Source organism: Sus scrofa, chromosome 3 (genome assembly GCF_054392235.1).
Source record: "Sus scrofa isolate SSC_HxYL_T2T_F1_AM1 chromosome 3, Sscrofa_HxYL_maternal_Yorkshire_Landrace_v2.0, whole genome shotgun sequence".
In the NCBI taxonomy this organism is placed as follows: domain Eukaryota; kingdom Metazoa; phylum Chordata; class Mammalia; order Artiodactyla; family Suidae; genus Sus; species Sus scrofa.
This window is the reverse complement of record NC_139385.1, coordinates 61,004,481-61,017,947: the sequence shown is the minus strand read 5'-3', so window position 1 is coordinate 61,017,947 and position 13,467 is coordinate 61,004,481. Positions and strand designations below refer to the sequence as shown.

The following is a 13,467-nucleotide window of genomic DNA, read 5'->3' as shown; positions in this document are numbered from 1 at the left end:
GGCGGTGTGATGCCAGCTGACCAGGGTGACTCGTGGGGGCTCTCTATCTGCCCGGCTTTCTTCCTGCGATCCTGTTTCCCCTCCCTGGTATCCAGCCGTGGGAAAGGCCACCTGCATCCCCTGATATTGATGGTGTCCAGTATTGCTTCAGTGTGGGTATCAGACTTCTGCACAGTAGTTACTGCTGCAGAGTGTGGGTGAGAGCGTGGGCCCTGCCACCTGAGACCACTGCTTATCACAGAAGAGTTTGAGGTTGAAAACATGAGTGTTATCACCCACGTGACATTTCCTTGAGGTTTTCCTTTTCATTTCTTTGGTTTTTTTGGTGTGATTTCCCCTAATTTTTATTAATGGCCATGTCCTCAATCTTGGCACAGTTGTTGGTATAACAGAGGTGCCTTAATTAAAAAAAAAATAATTGAATAAATAATTAGTTATTGCATCTAAGTTGATAATAAGAAATTATGTCTAACCAGTCTTTAGGCTGAATAAATTGAGTATTAAATAATAAGAAAGCAGTTCTTGCTATGGCAGATGGAGAAGTCCATCACAATTAAGTTCACTGGGACAAAATGACTTAAGTTGATACTTTATTCTTGACTACTTGGCAGTAGTCTCATAATGTTTTTTTTTTTTAATGATTTTTATTTTTTCCATTATAGCTGATTTACAGTGTTCTGTCAATTTTCTGCTGTACAGCAAAGTGACCCAGTCACACATACATATATATGTTCTTTTTCTCACATTATCCTCCGTCATGCTCCATCACAAGTGACTAGATAGAGTACCTTTTCATTTCTAACAGAATTTGTTTCATTTGCGGGAGGGGAACAGGTAGGAAAACCAGAAAGAAAATGTTAAACTCTGCATGTGACAAGACTTGCAACCTACCCACCTTTCATTTTTCTGCAATCTGAACGCATCCACTGCTCTCATCGAAACCATTTAGAGCCTTTATCCATTGGGTAGTAATTCTATGTTACATGTTAGGTTATTTCCACAATTTGAAGGGAGAAATGAGACATAGTCCTGTGTGTGATTCACACTGACTACTGTAGGTTCTGCCTGATGGAGAAATTCTGTTTTTCATGAGTAAGCTGATTATTTTTCACAAATCTGACACCCTTTTATCTTTTTTATCCTTTTTTTTTTTTCTTGATGATCATGTCACTTGAGAAGAATATTGTTGTCCAGTGTTTATAACTCTTCATTAACTATAAGGAAAGGCAGGCAGGAGTTCTCGTCGTGGCTCAGTTGTTAATGAACCCAACTAGCATCCATGAGGACATGGGTTCAATCCCTGGCCTTGCTCAGTGGTTTAAAGATCTGGCATTGCCATGAGATGTGGTGTGGGTCACAGATATGGCTTGGATCCTGAGTGGCTGTGGCTGTGGCTGTGATTGGCAGCTGTAGCTCTGATTCGACCCCTAGCCTGGGAACCTCCATATGCCACAGGTTCAGCCCTAAAAAGACGAGGAAAAAAAAAAAAGAAAGAAAGAAAGAAAGAAGCATGAATAGGTAAATACTTTGAGTGCCCTGACATAATTTTATTTATTTTTTCCAATTTCAGCCTCTCATTCACTGAAGTACCTGCTTTTGGAGATGCTGAACATTGTTGACTTATATTCTTACTGTTTTTTAAAAAAATCTATTCTCAGGATTCTAGTAAAGAACGAAATACTCAGGGAATTCCCTGGTGGCCTAGCAGGTAAAGGATTTGCATTGTCACTACAGTGGCTCCGGTCACTGCTGTGGCATGTCTTCAGTCCCTTTTCAGTTCCTGGCTTGGGACCTTCTGCATGCCGCAGGCGTGGCTGAAAAAAAAAGAAAAGAAGAAGGAAATGCCCAGAAACTGAGCAGAATGCTAGGAAGTAACCTAAGACAAAGCAGGCACTCGCGTTATCTCCAGATTCCTTTGAACAGCTTGTCACTTTTTCCTTTGGTTTTTAGAACAAAAAGACAGCTGAGTGATGAAGCACCCCTCTCTCTAGGGTTCAGGTTTTCATGAGCTGTGGTCAGTCCCATGTGTCTGCATACCCTGGACTCTAGAACTCAGGGGGCCTGGCTCAGCCAGTGCATGCGCGTGCTGGGTGCCAGGCAGCTCCCCCCCACCCCCGCCCCAACAGATGGCCACCCAGCTCTGCTGGAACACGTCTCCTTGTGTAGAGTCAGCCAATTCCATTTTTGGAGAACACAGATTGCTAGAAAGCTCTTCCTTAAATAGAATCCAAGTTTGCTTTTCTTTAACTTTCTCCCCTCGGCTCTCCTTTGCCCTCCAGAGCTGTGCCAAGGATTGGGCTCCTTTCTGTAAAAGGGCCACTCCTCTTCGGCTTCCTCTCCCCCAGGCACACACCGCCTTGCAAACGTTTGAACCAAGCATTATTTATTTTATTTTATATATTTTTTTTAATTTTTATTTTTTGTCTTTGCCTTTTCTAGGGCCGCTCCCACAGCATACGGAGGTTCCAGGCTAGGGGTAGAATTGAGCTGTAGCTGCCGTCCTACACCACAGCCACAGCAACGCGGGATCCCAGCTGCTTCTGCAACCTACACCACAGCTCACGGCAACACCGGATCCTTAACCCACTGAGCAAGGCCAGGGACCAAACCTGAAACCTCATGTTTCCTAGTCGGATTCGTTAACCACTGCAACACTATGGGAACTCCAAGCATTATTTATTTTAACAATACAAATAAAGCTATGTGCTGAAGGCCGTATCTATTAGAGGCAGTTGACATTCATGAGCTAAAGGCTCTCAGGGGTCAGTATTCCCATTGCAGGGAAAAAGTTCCCCCTTTGTTGTCCATTTTTGCTTCGATGTGTTTACTGTGCTCAAAGCCCTGCTTAGTAGTTGGCCAAAGGGAGACCTTGCTATCTTGGCATGAGTGTTCCATTGCCCTCTTGAGCCGTGCTGAGGAGAAGGGAGCAGCCCCACAGGAAATCACCACGGGGAGTGACTGACTTCTCCACAGCCAGACTGGCCATGGCATCTCTGTCAAGAAGGGAGGTGTAAACCACTTCCGCAGCCTCTCACGCCTCCCACTAGACGGTCTCTGCCGCAGAAAAGTTGGAGCTAAAACATCCGGGGCTTCCTATTCAAAAGGTTGTGACCCGTATGTTGTTGGAATTACAGTGTGATTTAGATCGATGCTCAGCCAACAGAAATTCTCTCTGCTGTGTATCAGGAGGAGTGAACACAACATCAAAGGAATTCCCATCGTGGCTCAACGGAAATGAATCTGACAAGCATCCATGAGGACACAGGTGCAATCCCTGGCCTCGCTCAGTGGGTTAAGGATCCAGCATTGCTATGAGCGGTGGTGTAGGTTGCATATGCAGCTCAGATCTGGTGTTGCTGTGGTTGTGGTGTAGGCTGGTGGGGTGGCCCTAAAAAGCAAAAAAAAAAAAAAAAAAAATTAAAAATTACACCACATGTGTTGACCGTCTAGTAGCTACTCCTGACACCATCCACATTTGTCATTTATAGAAACACACCTAATTTCTAAATCCATGGTTAAGAGTTCCCTGGCAAGGGAGTTCCCATTGTGGCACAGCAGAAACGAACCCAACTAGTATCCATGAGAACGCCGGTTCAATCCCTGGCCTCGCTCAGTGGGTTAAGGATCCGGCATTGCAGTAAGCTGTGGTGTAGGTTGCAGAGGCAGCTTGGATCCCATGTTGCTGTAGCTGTGGTGTAGGCCGGTGGCTACAGCTCTGATTAGATCCCTAGGCTGGGAACTTCCATATGCCGAGGGTACAGCCCTAAAAAACAAACAAAAAAACAAACAAACAAACAAAAAAAGATTTCCCTGGCAAATACCTGGCTGGAAATAAAATAGCACCAGACTCCTCAGCAAAGTCCCTGTGTTCTAAACCTGGGTTGACATCCCAAGTCGCAGGTAACCGAGACTAGGCAGCGCTCTGTTGAGGCTGGTCACAAATTTAGCTTAATCACGTGGAGTAGTTTGTTAGAGTGACTTCAAGAAAGCAATGCCTTTCCCCCGAAAGATCTCTCTGTTGGGAAAGGATGCACATTCTTTTTCCTTTTCCTTTAATAATTTGTAATGAAATAAAACATCACGAGCTCTTCTTTTCATTAAGGCAGCCCATTGATACCATAGCTCTCCTCTCGTAGTCACTGCAGGATTAGGACGCGTCAGAGACAACTTTTCCACAGATAGAGCCCAGGCCATACTTTGAAGGGCTTGGAGTGTTCCTGGGTAAAGGTCTGACTGTGGTGTTTTATGCAGAGTGACTCATAAAGTCACGCGGGGCAGATGTTTTCAAGCCTTGTGCTAAATCTCTAGAGATGGGAAAGCGTCTCCCAGGGATGTATTGTCCTGAGAATGGTTTCTGTGACCACTTGGTGACCGTAGCCCCGGGACCCACCAAAGCCCCAAAGTTGCCTTGTTTTCACCCTGCTAACCTAGGGCTGACTAGGGCAGCCCAGGAAGCCCCAGTTCCGTTTCTAATGGTCTGGTCGACACCTGAGGAGGGCTTATTCCAAGGTGCACTCAGTCATTGCTGGCCGGCTGCCCCCAGGGTTGCACCTTTGGCATTTGCTCTCGTGTGACCATACCTGAGGCCAGGTGGACACCTGCCAGCGATGACCCCACCCCTGCAGCTCCAAGCCCGACCTGGGAGCAGAGCATGGCTGCTGCGGGGACATTCTTGCTCACCGTTTGGGGGAGTGCTTTTGGTTGGAGAAGGGTGACTTCTGTGGCTGAAATTCCCAGGTTCCTAGAGGCCATATCCACATGGGGTTGATGGAGCCACAGTGACGGGACTTGAAATTGAACTTGGGTTCTTTTACTGTACCACCTTGAATGTCGGGGTTTACTGGGTGGGCATTTGATAGGAGGACCCAGTTGCAGAGATGGGCAGCTGGAATGTTAGAGGAAATGCTGGTGATACTAAGTTCCTTATTTTAGAGATGAAAAACTCAGCCTTGACTGACGGAACTTGATGGGGGCCGAGTGTGGTGGTGATGGTGTGACAGTGTTACTGTCCTGGCCTTGATGGTGGGTTGTGTTGTGGAGGAGGATGTCCTCGTGTGTGGCAATGCATACGAAGTGGGGCAGTGATGGGCCATGGCATTGGCAGCTTACTCTCAGCTCGAGGAGAATAACGTCCTTGGGACTATTCTTATACCTTTTCTGTCCATTCAACCAGGCAGACAGACACAGAGTGGTTTGGAGACCACCCTGGGCCAGGATGTTGGCTCAGAGCCGAGGGAGTGTTGTGACTTGGGCTTCTGTCCCTCCTGGCATCCTTGGTGTCTCGAGCCTTACATTTGTGTCAGCCTTTCAGAGATGAGAGGATCACCCAATAAACACTGAGATAGGTCCTGAAACATGATGCCACCCAGTGTGAACTCGCTAACCAATTCTCCATCAGGATGGTTCCCCAGGACTGGTCAGAATTTCCCATGATAATCCAGCAGGTCCCTTCTGTGTTCCTGGCAAGCAGGTGAGGAAGCCCCTGCTTCCTGCTGCATCAGCCCAGGCTGCTTTGAGCCCATTCAGTGTGTGCTCTTTTGTCACAGCAGCGATGGGGACGGGGACAGAAAGGACCTCCTGGGCCCTGGCCTGCGCCATCATGCAGGCTGGGGAGGGATTTCTTTCGGGCACCGCAGGACTGTGGTCTTGGCAGAGGTTACAGGCACTCTCAGCAGGTCAGAAGCAGGGCAGGCAGATGAGATGTGGCTCATGCTCACAGTAGTCCAGGCTGCCTGGGAGTCGCCCCTCCCCTTCTCTGTCCTTGGAAATCCCTCTAAGCCACTTCGTTCCCGCTGGGTGGCCTCTGAGAACAGTACCCAGAGGCTTTGAATCAGGGATGCAGACATCATGTTGGGATGAGTGCCTTGTAATAGGGAATGTTCGCATCAGAAGCAGGAGCCCTGTGGGTCGTTACTTCGCCTGGCAGTATATGAGGAAAGGATGCAGTTCAGTCCCTGACTTTCTGAAGCTTGGGATGTAACTGGAAGCATAACAGTGGCCCAGATGTGCAGAGCTCAGTTCAAAGGGGGCACCACCCCTCCTGTCCCAGGAAAACAGTGAGGGACCTTGCCGTGTGGCCTCCTACCCATCAGGATGCAGTACCCAGAGTGGTTAGGAGGGCGACACTGGCTCCCTACAGCCCTTTTTCAAGTCCAGGCTTGGTGCTCACCATTGAGTGATGGGGCCAAGCTGTTGAGCTGCTGACCCTCAGCTGCTACCCCTGTGTAGTGATGACAGTGATGATCAGTGATGACATGTAAGGTGATGTCATTCACAAGAAGGAAGCTCGGAGCTGAGACGTGAGGGGAGGTGGGCTCAGTGGGGGAGGGGCATGCAGAGTTGCAGAAGGACGGCAGGCCAGCCAGCAGCCTTGAGGAGTCCTGGGCGATCAGTGCCCTGTGCCAAACATCAGGCCTGATGCCATTTGCAAAGGGGAACCCCAAAGGGCCTCCCATGGACAGAGGGGATGGCCGTCGAGGTTTAGACTAAGCATGGTCATTGCTGGCCGGCTGCCCCCAGGGTTGCACCTTTGGCGTTTGCCCTCGTGTGACCATACCTGAGGCCTGGTCCTCATGGGTGGAGTAGAGGGGGCCAGTCCGTCTGTGGGAGCCTGGGATGAGGCCTCAGAGTGACGGGGTGGTGTCACCAACCCTGAGCTGAGCAGAGGGGTTGGGAGGCGAGGGGCCTCACGGGAAAGCCCACAGCCCTGTGCTGATGGGTGTGAACCAGCAGGGAGTGCTAGTCACAGATGAGCCCGAATGAGTAACCAGCAGAAAGACCAGAGAATTAGGGCAGCAGGCAGAGAAACTGGGCAGTGATGACCAGACCTGTTGGAATGGATGGCAGGCTGGTGGTGGAAGTGTGGCCTGCTTCAGGCATGAATCTCAACTCGTGGCGACAAAATTCAGATTTTTGTTACCACATACTCCATGTGCCAAAGTGAAGCTTCGTTTTTGTTTTGTTTGGTGTTTTTAGGGCCCTACCTGAGGCATATGGAGGTTCTCAGGCTAGGGGTCAAATCAGAGCTGCAGCTTCCAGTCTATACCACACCAAATCCACGCCTCGTCTGCCCCCTACACCACAGCTCACGGCAACGCCGGATCCTTAACCCACTGAGCAAAGCCAGGGATCAAACCCATGTCCTCATGGATACTGGTCGGGATCATTACCCCTGAGCCACGATGGGAGCTCTGAAGCTTCATTTTTTACCTGTTTAAATGGTTTTACCTTGGCCGCAGGAAGCCTTGGCGTCTCTCAGGCAGCTCGAAAGCTCCCAATCCACTGTGGTCCCAGGGACTGGTCCCAGGCCACCAGCACCCCTCCCCTGGCAGGAAGGCCCCCAGGGGCCCTCGGGCTCCCCAGCCATCACCCCTGTGCTCCTGCTGCAGAGTGTGTCACGTCTCACCCGAAGCCAAACAGAAAGCTTCATGCAGCAGAAAAATTCAAACCAAGACCCCAGAACAGATTTGGTGTGTGTTTTCCAGTGAGTGGGCAATAATAATGCTCTCTCTGTCTACCTCACTGCCAGATACCACGCCAGGTGCCTGCAGATCTTCTTGTCTAATCTCCCCAGTAACTGTACGAGGGATATAATAATAGTAGCCCCACCTTTCATGCAAGAGGAAATGAGACCCAGAGGTTAACGGATGTATGTGCCCGAGAACACACAATAAGAGATGGGTTGAAATTCATACAGGTCTGCCCGCCCTCGGGCTCTGCTGCTGATGGTCAGCCTGGAGTTGGACATTCAGATCTGGGTGGGGGATGGTACCTGCTTGGCTTCAGCATCGGCATTGGTGCAGCCGGTCTCTCCCCAGCCCCACGGCACAGCTGGGTTGGTCTCTGCTGGCCTCTCTGCAGCCCCTGGGATGCTAGGGGACCAGCTGCTTCCTGAGCATCATTTTCTCCCCGACCCCAAGGGATTCACTTATCAATACCTTTGCCTGGTCTCTTAATGTTGAGGTGAGCAGGGGACTTGAATGTAAACGATTCAGAAGCCGAATGTCGCAGGAACACATTTTCTTTCCCTTAAATTGATTCTTATTTTGGCAGCAGTCTTGTGAGCACCAAGCATGTTCTGCCGGGGCCACGCGCACAAGATCTCAGCCGTCTTCGTCATTCATAGGTTCTTTGTGTGACTCAGACTTCTGCCCTCAGCTCTTCCTCAGCATCATGATCTCTGAAATGCCCGTCTTTTATAAAAGCACTCACTGAAGACAGGCATACTTTAAAAATTTGAAAAATAGAAAAAACACAAATCACCTATGAGCTTCCCACCCTAAAATAATTGCTGTTGGCATTTGCATCTGTTTTCTCTGTAGTTTTTGCACACACAGACTCAAAATCAGGTTGCACAAGTGACTTCCTGTTGACCTCCCTACCAGCTGTCATGGGGCAGTTAGTCCTAAAAAGATCTCCCCTTTCTGCAGAAGCCAGAACCCTATCATTTTGAAAAGGTTTCCCAAGTGAGTTTGGTCCTTGCCTCCTGGCTCCTCAGCAGTGTTTTTTGTTTTCTGTAAACAATCAAAGAGGAAAGGCTGATTATAGTGCATTTGTCCCAGAAGTAGTTGTTTTTCTAGGTTGACTGTCCATAAAGAAAAAGACAGTGATCGCTAGTTTCTACACATCACTTAAACATACTTCCTGAACTAAGTCACCCTCTGAGGAGCTAGGATAAAAAAGTACAGAGTACTTTTTTTTTTCATTTAAAAAATGTGCAAAGCCAGACCACACCCATGAAAAGTTCGTGTGTGTGACACATGCAAAAAAGATAGAGGAGTTCCCATTGTGGCAATGAATCTGACAAGTATCCACTGAGGATGCAGGTTCGATCCCTGGCTTCGCTCAGTGGGTTAAGGATCCAGCATTGCCATGGGCTGTGGTGTAGGTCACAGATGCGGCTCTGATCCCAAGTTACTGTGGCTGTGGCGTAGGCCGGCAGCTGGCAGCTCTGATTCATCCCCTAGCCTGGGAACTTCCATGTGCCGCAGGTGTGGCCCTAAAACAAAAAACAAAAACAAAAAGAAGAAGATTGAGATCTTAGATCTCAATTTGATTTTTCCTTTTTTTTTGGCTGCACCCGAGGCATATGGAAGTTCCCAGGCCAGGGATCAAATCTGTGGCCAACACCAGATCCTTAACCCACTGTGCCCCAGTAGGAACTCCCTCATTTGGTTTTAAATGTTCAGCTTCTCCAAGGAATTATCATCCATTCCCCAAATTCAAGCACGGACTTGGGTTCAGAGCTGCATCTAACACTCGAGGTTTATCTTTTCAGTCTCTGTCGTGTGATATACCATTGTACGAACCTGAACTACACAGAACAGGTCATAATTTAGAACTGTAGATTTCTGTCTTGTGAGATTGTTCACGGGACACACAGCATGCCAAATGTAATGCCCACAGACTATAGAAACGTCTGCAGCCGTTGCAGTGCCAGCCACTCAAAATAAACTTGGATTTGTTTTTGTATATCATAAGCGTCCAAGTATTTAGAACAAAAAAGTGTAAAACAACTCACAACAGATTAGTGGGAGGATAATTAGAGAGAAAATAGACACAGATTGTTCCAAAGAATGCTAATGGGAGAACAGCCAGCGGAGGGGGTGGGGAGCGAGCCGGGGTCTCTGCCCTCAGGAGAGTAGGGAGAAGCGGGTGTGCGGGGACATGGGGTCTCCTGCGCCCCCTGTGTCCCGAGGATGGACAAGAACATCATGTAAGGCATTTCCCAGTTTCTGTCCCAGCGACTGGCACCTGGGTTGCATCTTATTAAAACTGTCATCTTTCTAAAGAGCATCAAGAACACCCTTACTCCACTGAAGTCACTCAAGTAGGAGCCTTCAGGTTGAGAGTAGAGACCCTCAGCTAAAAATGCTGAGGAATATAGTAAAATCTTCTCGCCATGTTTCTAACTACACTGCCCCCTGTAGCCTGCTCTCGTTTTTAGATCCTGTCCCTGTGGCTCAAATGTTCCTCTTCTCGATTACATGTTCCTGTCTGTCCCCCAGGGGCAGATGTGGGGGCAGAGGGTGGAATTGTTCAAGGCAGGTGTGTGGTGCTGAGGCAGAGCGCCCAGTGCTGGAAGGCCACCACGGGCCCCACTCTGGAGCCATGCATGGGCTGGCAGGTTGGCAGCTAGGGCTCCGACCTGACCCAGGCTGGGTGTCTCCCTGTGTCACCAGCATTTGCCTCTGTCATCTTTGTCTAGAAGCTGGTCACCTGCTTGAGCCCTCCAGGCTGCACCACTTTCTCACAACCCTTTTTTTTTTTTTTTTTTTAAGGGCCATACCTGCGGTTATGGAGGTTCCCAGGCTAGGGGTCCAGTCGGAGCTGTAGCTGCTGGCCTACACCAGCTCCCAGCCTCCCTGCAACCAACACCACAGCTCATGGCAATGCTGGATCCTTAACCCACTGAGCAAGGCCAGTGATCAGACCTGCATCCTCATGGTTACTAGGCAGATTCATTTCCGCTGAGCCCAAACAGGAACTCCTTTCTCACAACTCTTAACTTCCTTCCTCTGCTCACAGATGCCATGAAGACCCGGTCTCACAGCGGGAAGCCCCTGGAGGGCAGCACTTTGTAGGGGTGGCTATTTACAGGGAACCTCCACTAACGGTGTTTTTGAAGCAAAATGGTTGAGTGTCAGACTTGGAACATTGACCCCAGGGGCATTTACAGTGGAGCAGGAATTAGCAGTGAAATGGGTCCTAATAACACTGATTTAGGTTGCCAGAACCTGTAGTGTTGAACCCAGTGTGCCGATAGGCAGGACACTCGTGATAAGAGCGGGCCGTGGGATCCGAAAGGACTGCTTAGGGTTCTTCCATGGTGGTTTTTTCATGGCCTGGTATATACAGTTAAGTTTCACAAGTGTAATTCATTTAATAGTGGGGCTTTCGGTAGAACTCTAGGATATTCTGGAAAGGGCCTTGGAGGCAACCTGGTCCAAACCTTTTCTATGAAAATCAGGCAAAGTGAGATTCTTGTCCAAGGCTGCCAGCCTCACAGCAGCAACAGGAGCAGGCCTCTGACCCCAGGCTGGGCGCTGCCACTGTAGCTGGCGGGGAACCAGGGCCTGGAGCCTGCAGGGCTTAGGCGCTAGCCTTTGCCTTGTCCAAAGCAGCCTGTGGTCCCAGGAGCCTTTCTGTCCAGCCTTGGAAAGTGGGGCGCCTCCTTTATTCGCTACATGAAAGCCCATTGGCGCTGAGGAGCACTCTCTCCCGAGACTTCAAGGGGACCCTCAGGTCTCAGGTGCTGCTGACCCAGAGAGCAGGACTGAGTGAGGCTGCCTCGCAGGAGCCCTCGGGGGCAGCGGGGCAGAGGGGGCTGGGGAGCAGACGCGAGAGCACATCTCTGGAGAAAGTCCCACCACTGCCTGTGCCCTTGAGCCAAGAGGAAACCAGCTCATGCAGCAATAACAGTAGTAAACGCCCTGACCATCGTCGGAGCTCCTGCTGTGCACTGGATGCTGCCTTCCTTAGGTTTGGGGCTCCTAAGAGCCCCTCCAGTGACACTGATATCCTCGTGTTACAGATGAGGAAGCTGAGTCGGGGAGAGCACAGAGCTACCAAGGCCAAAAGCTGGTGGGGCGAAAGCTGGGTTTGAAGTGTGAACGGGACTGGGGTTGGGCCGTCTGCCGGCCACTCGCCCCCACCAGCATGTTATCCCTCTACTCACTCTTTTCTTTTTAAGCTTATTTCGCTTCTCTGAGCAGATAGGGTCTCAGAGAGTCGAGCTTGGCCCAGGGACCGACACTGAGCGATGCTTCTTAACTTCCCCTCCATCAATTCTTTGCTGTATCCTGTCCTCCCTTTTGCATATTCAGAAATGCTCGTGCTAATGGATCAGGATATGTGCTGAGAGGTGCTAAATATGTATTTTTAATTACAATTTACAATTTTAAAAATGTTTAAATGCTTTTCATTGGCATCTGTGCTACCATTTGACTTTCGCCTTTGGTAGAAGATCCTATACTTGTGAATTATTTTTTTCAGGCTTAAATGTTCTGTCATATAATTGGCCTGCCTGTTGACAAGGGAATGGGCTTTCTTATGAGCAGGGATGCGACTTCTGGTTCTGGGCAGAAGTGAACCCGTATGGTGGTGGGCTTGGCCCTCCCACCCCTCTCCCCCTGTGCTGGCTCCTGGCACGCCCGCCCACTGGAAGGGGGACCATCTGGGCACATGGATGGTGAATGGCGCCTTTGTCCCTCCTTCAGCTGGCAGCCCAGCCTGGTGGGTGTGGGTTTGCTGTGGGCAGGGGGCTGGGGGGGCAGCTCTCTCCACCCTCCGAGTCTCCTTCCTCCCTCCCTCCCATCCCGGACCACCCATCCCTGAACGTGGGGGTCTCATGTGGCACACAAAGTGTGTTTCATCCTAGGGCACAGGGGTGAGGCGTAAGCAGCTACGATACATGTGCCTGGGAATAAAGACTAAAGCTCCTGGGAGTTCCCATGGTGGTGCCGCAGAAGCAAATCCGACTGGGAACCGTGAGGTTGCAGTTTCGATCCCTGGCCTCGCTCAGTGGGCTGAGGATCTGGTGTTGCCATGAGCTGTGGTGTAGTTCACCGACACAGCTCAGATTTCGCGTCGCTATGGCTGTGGTGTAGGCCGGTAGCTGTAGCTCCGATTAGACCCCTAGCCTGGGAACCTCCATATACTGCTAGTGCAGCCCTAAGAGGACAAAAGACAGAAAAAAAAGAAAAAAAAAAGTAAACCTCCCGTATTCATTGCAGTTTTCGGGGAGGCACAGAGGGCAGGGGCATAGGGAACCAGCGGACCTTCAGATCCCTGGCTAGAGCAGCACCTTCCAGCCCCGGTGTCGGGCCACCCAGTCACACACCTGGCATGGGAGGATCTCAGGGTTCTGCGGTGGGCTGCTCCTGGCAGTGTCGCTGCATCCCCCTGGAGAGATGACTCTGGAAGGACTGATAAGGGAATGAAATCATGCTGGGTGCACTAGGAGGTGGAATTATTAACTGAGCAAATATTGGTCGAGTGCCTGCCCCACGGCCACAAAGGATCAAACATGAACTCGGGGAGACGGGACTGGACAGGTGGGTGAGCGCGCCACGGGCTTGGGGGCCCAGGGTCACTCAGGGAAGGCGATGTCATGGTGTCCCAAGGCTGCTTACAGATCTGGGTGCTCAGAGATGCTGGGACCCAGCCCTGGAGGAAAGGTTCTCATCCTGGAGTCCTTGCCTGCAGCCCCTGGTGTTGCCCACAGGCCCTGTTGCAGTGGTTTTCATCTTCAAAAGCTAGTTTTAAACTACTAGCGGGAGAAAGATTCCAGCCCGACTTTCTCCTCAGCCCTTAACCCCCCATGTCTGGCAGATCCTGCTTATCAAAAGGTTGTGCCCCCCCCACCCCCAATTCCTGGTCAGAACCTTCAGGGCCACCGTCTGCTTTGCTGGTGCTTACATGGCCCCGGCTGCAGCAGCAGGGCCAAGGTTTATGCAGGTGAAATCA

General features: G+C 50.2%; 1 protein-coding gene across 6 annotated transcripts in view; it reads left to right on the top strand.

Annotated features, from left to right (window-relative positions):
- Window positions 1-13,467, top strand: part of NCK2 (NCK adaptor protein 2) — a 134,895-nt gene that overhangs the window by 90,412 nt on the left and 31,016 nt on the right. The gene's annotated exons all lie outside the window — the stretch shown is intronic.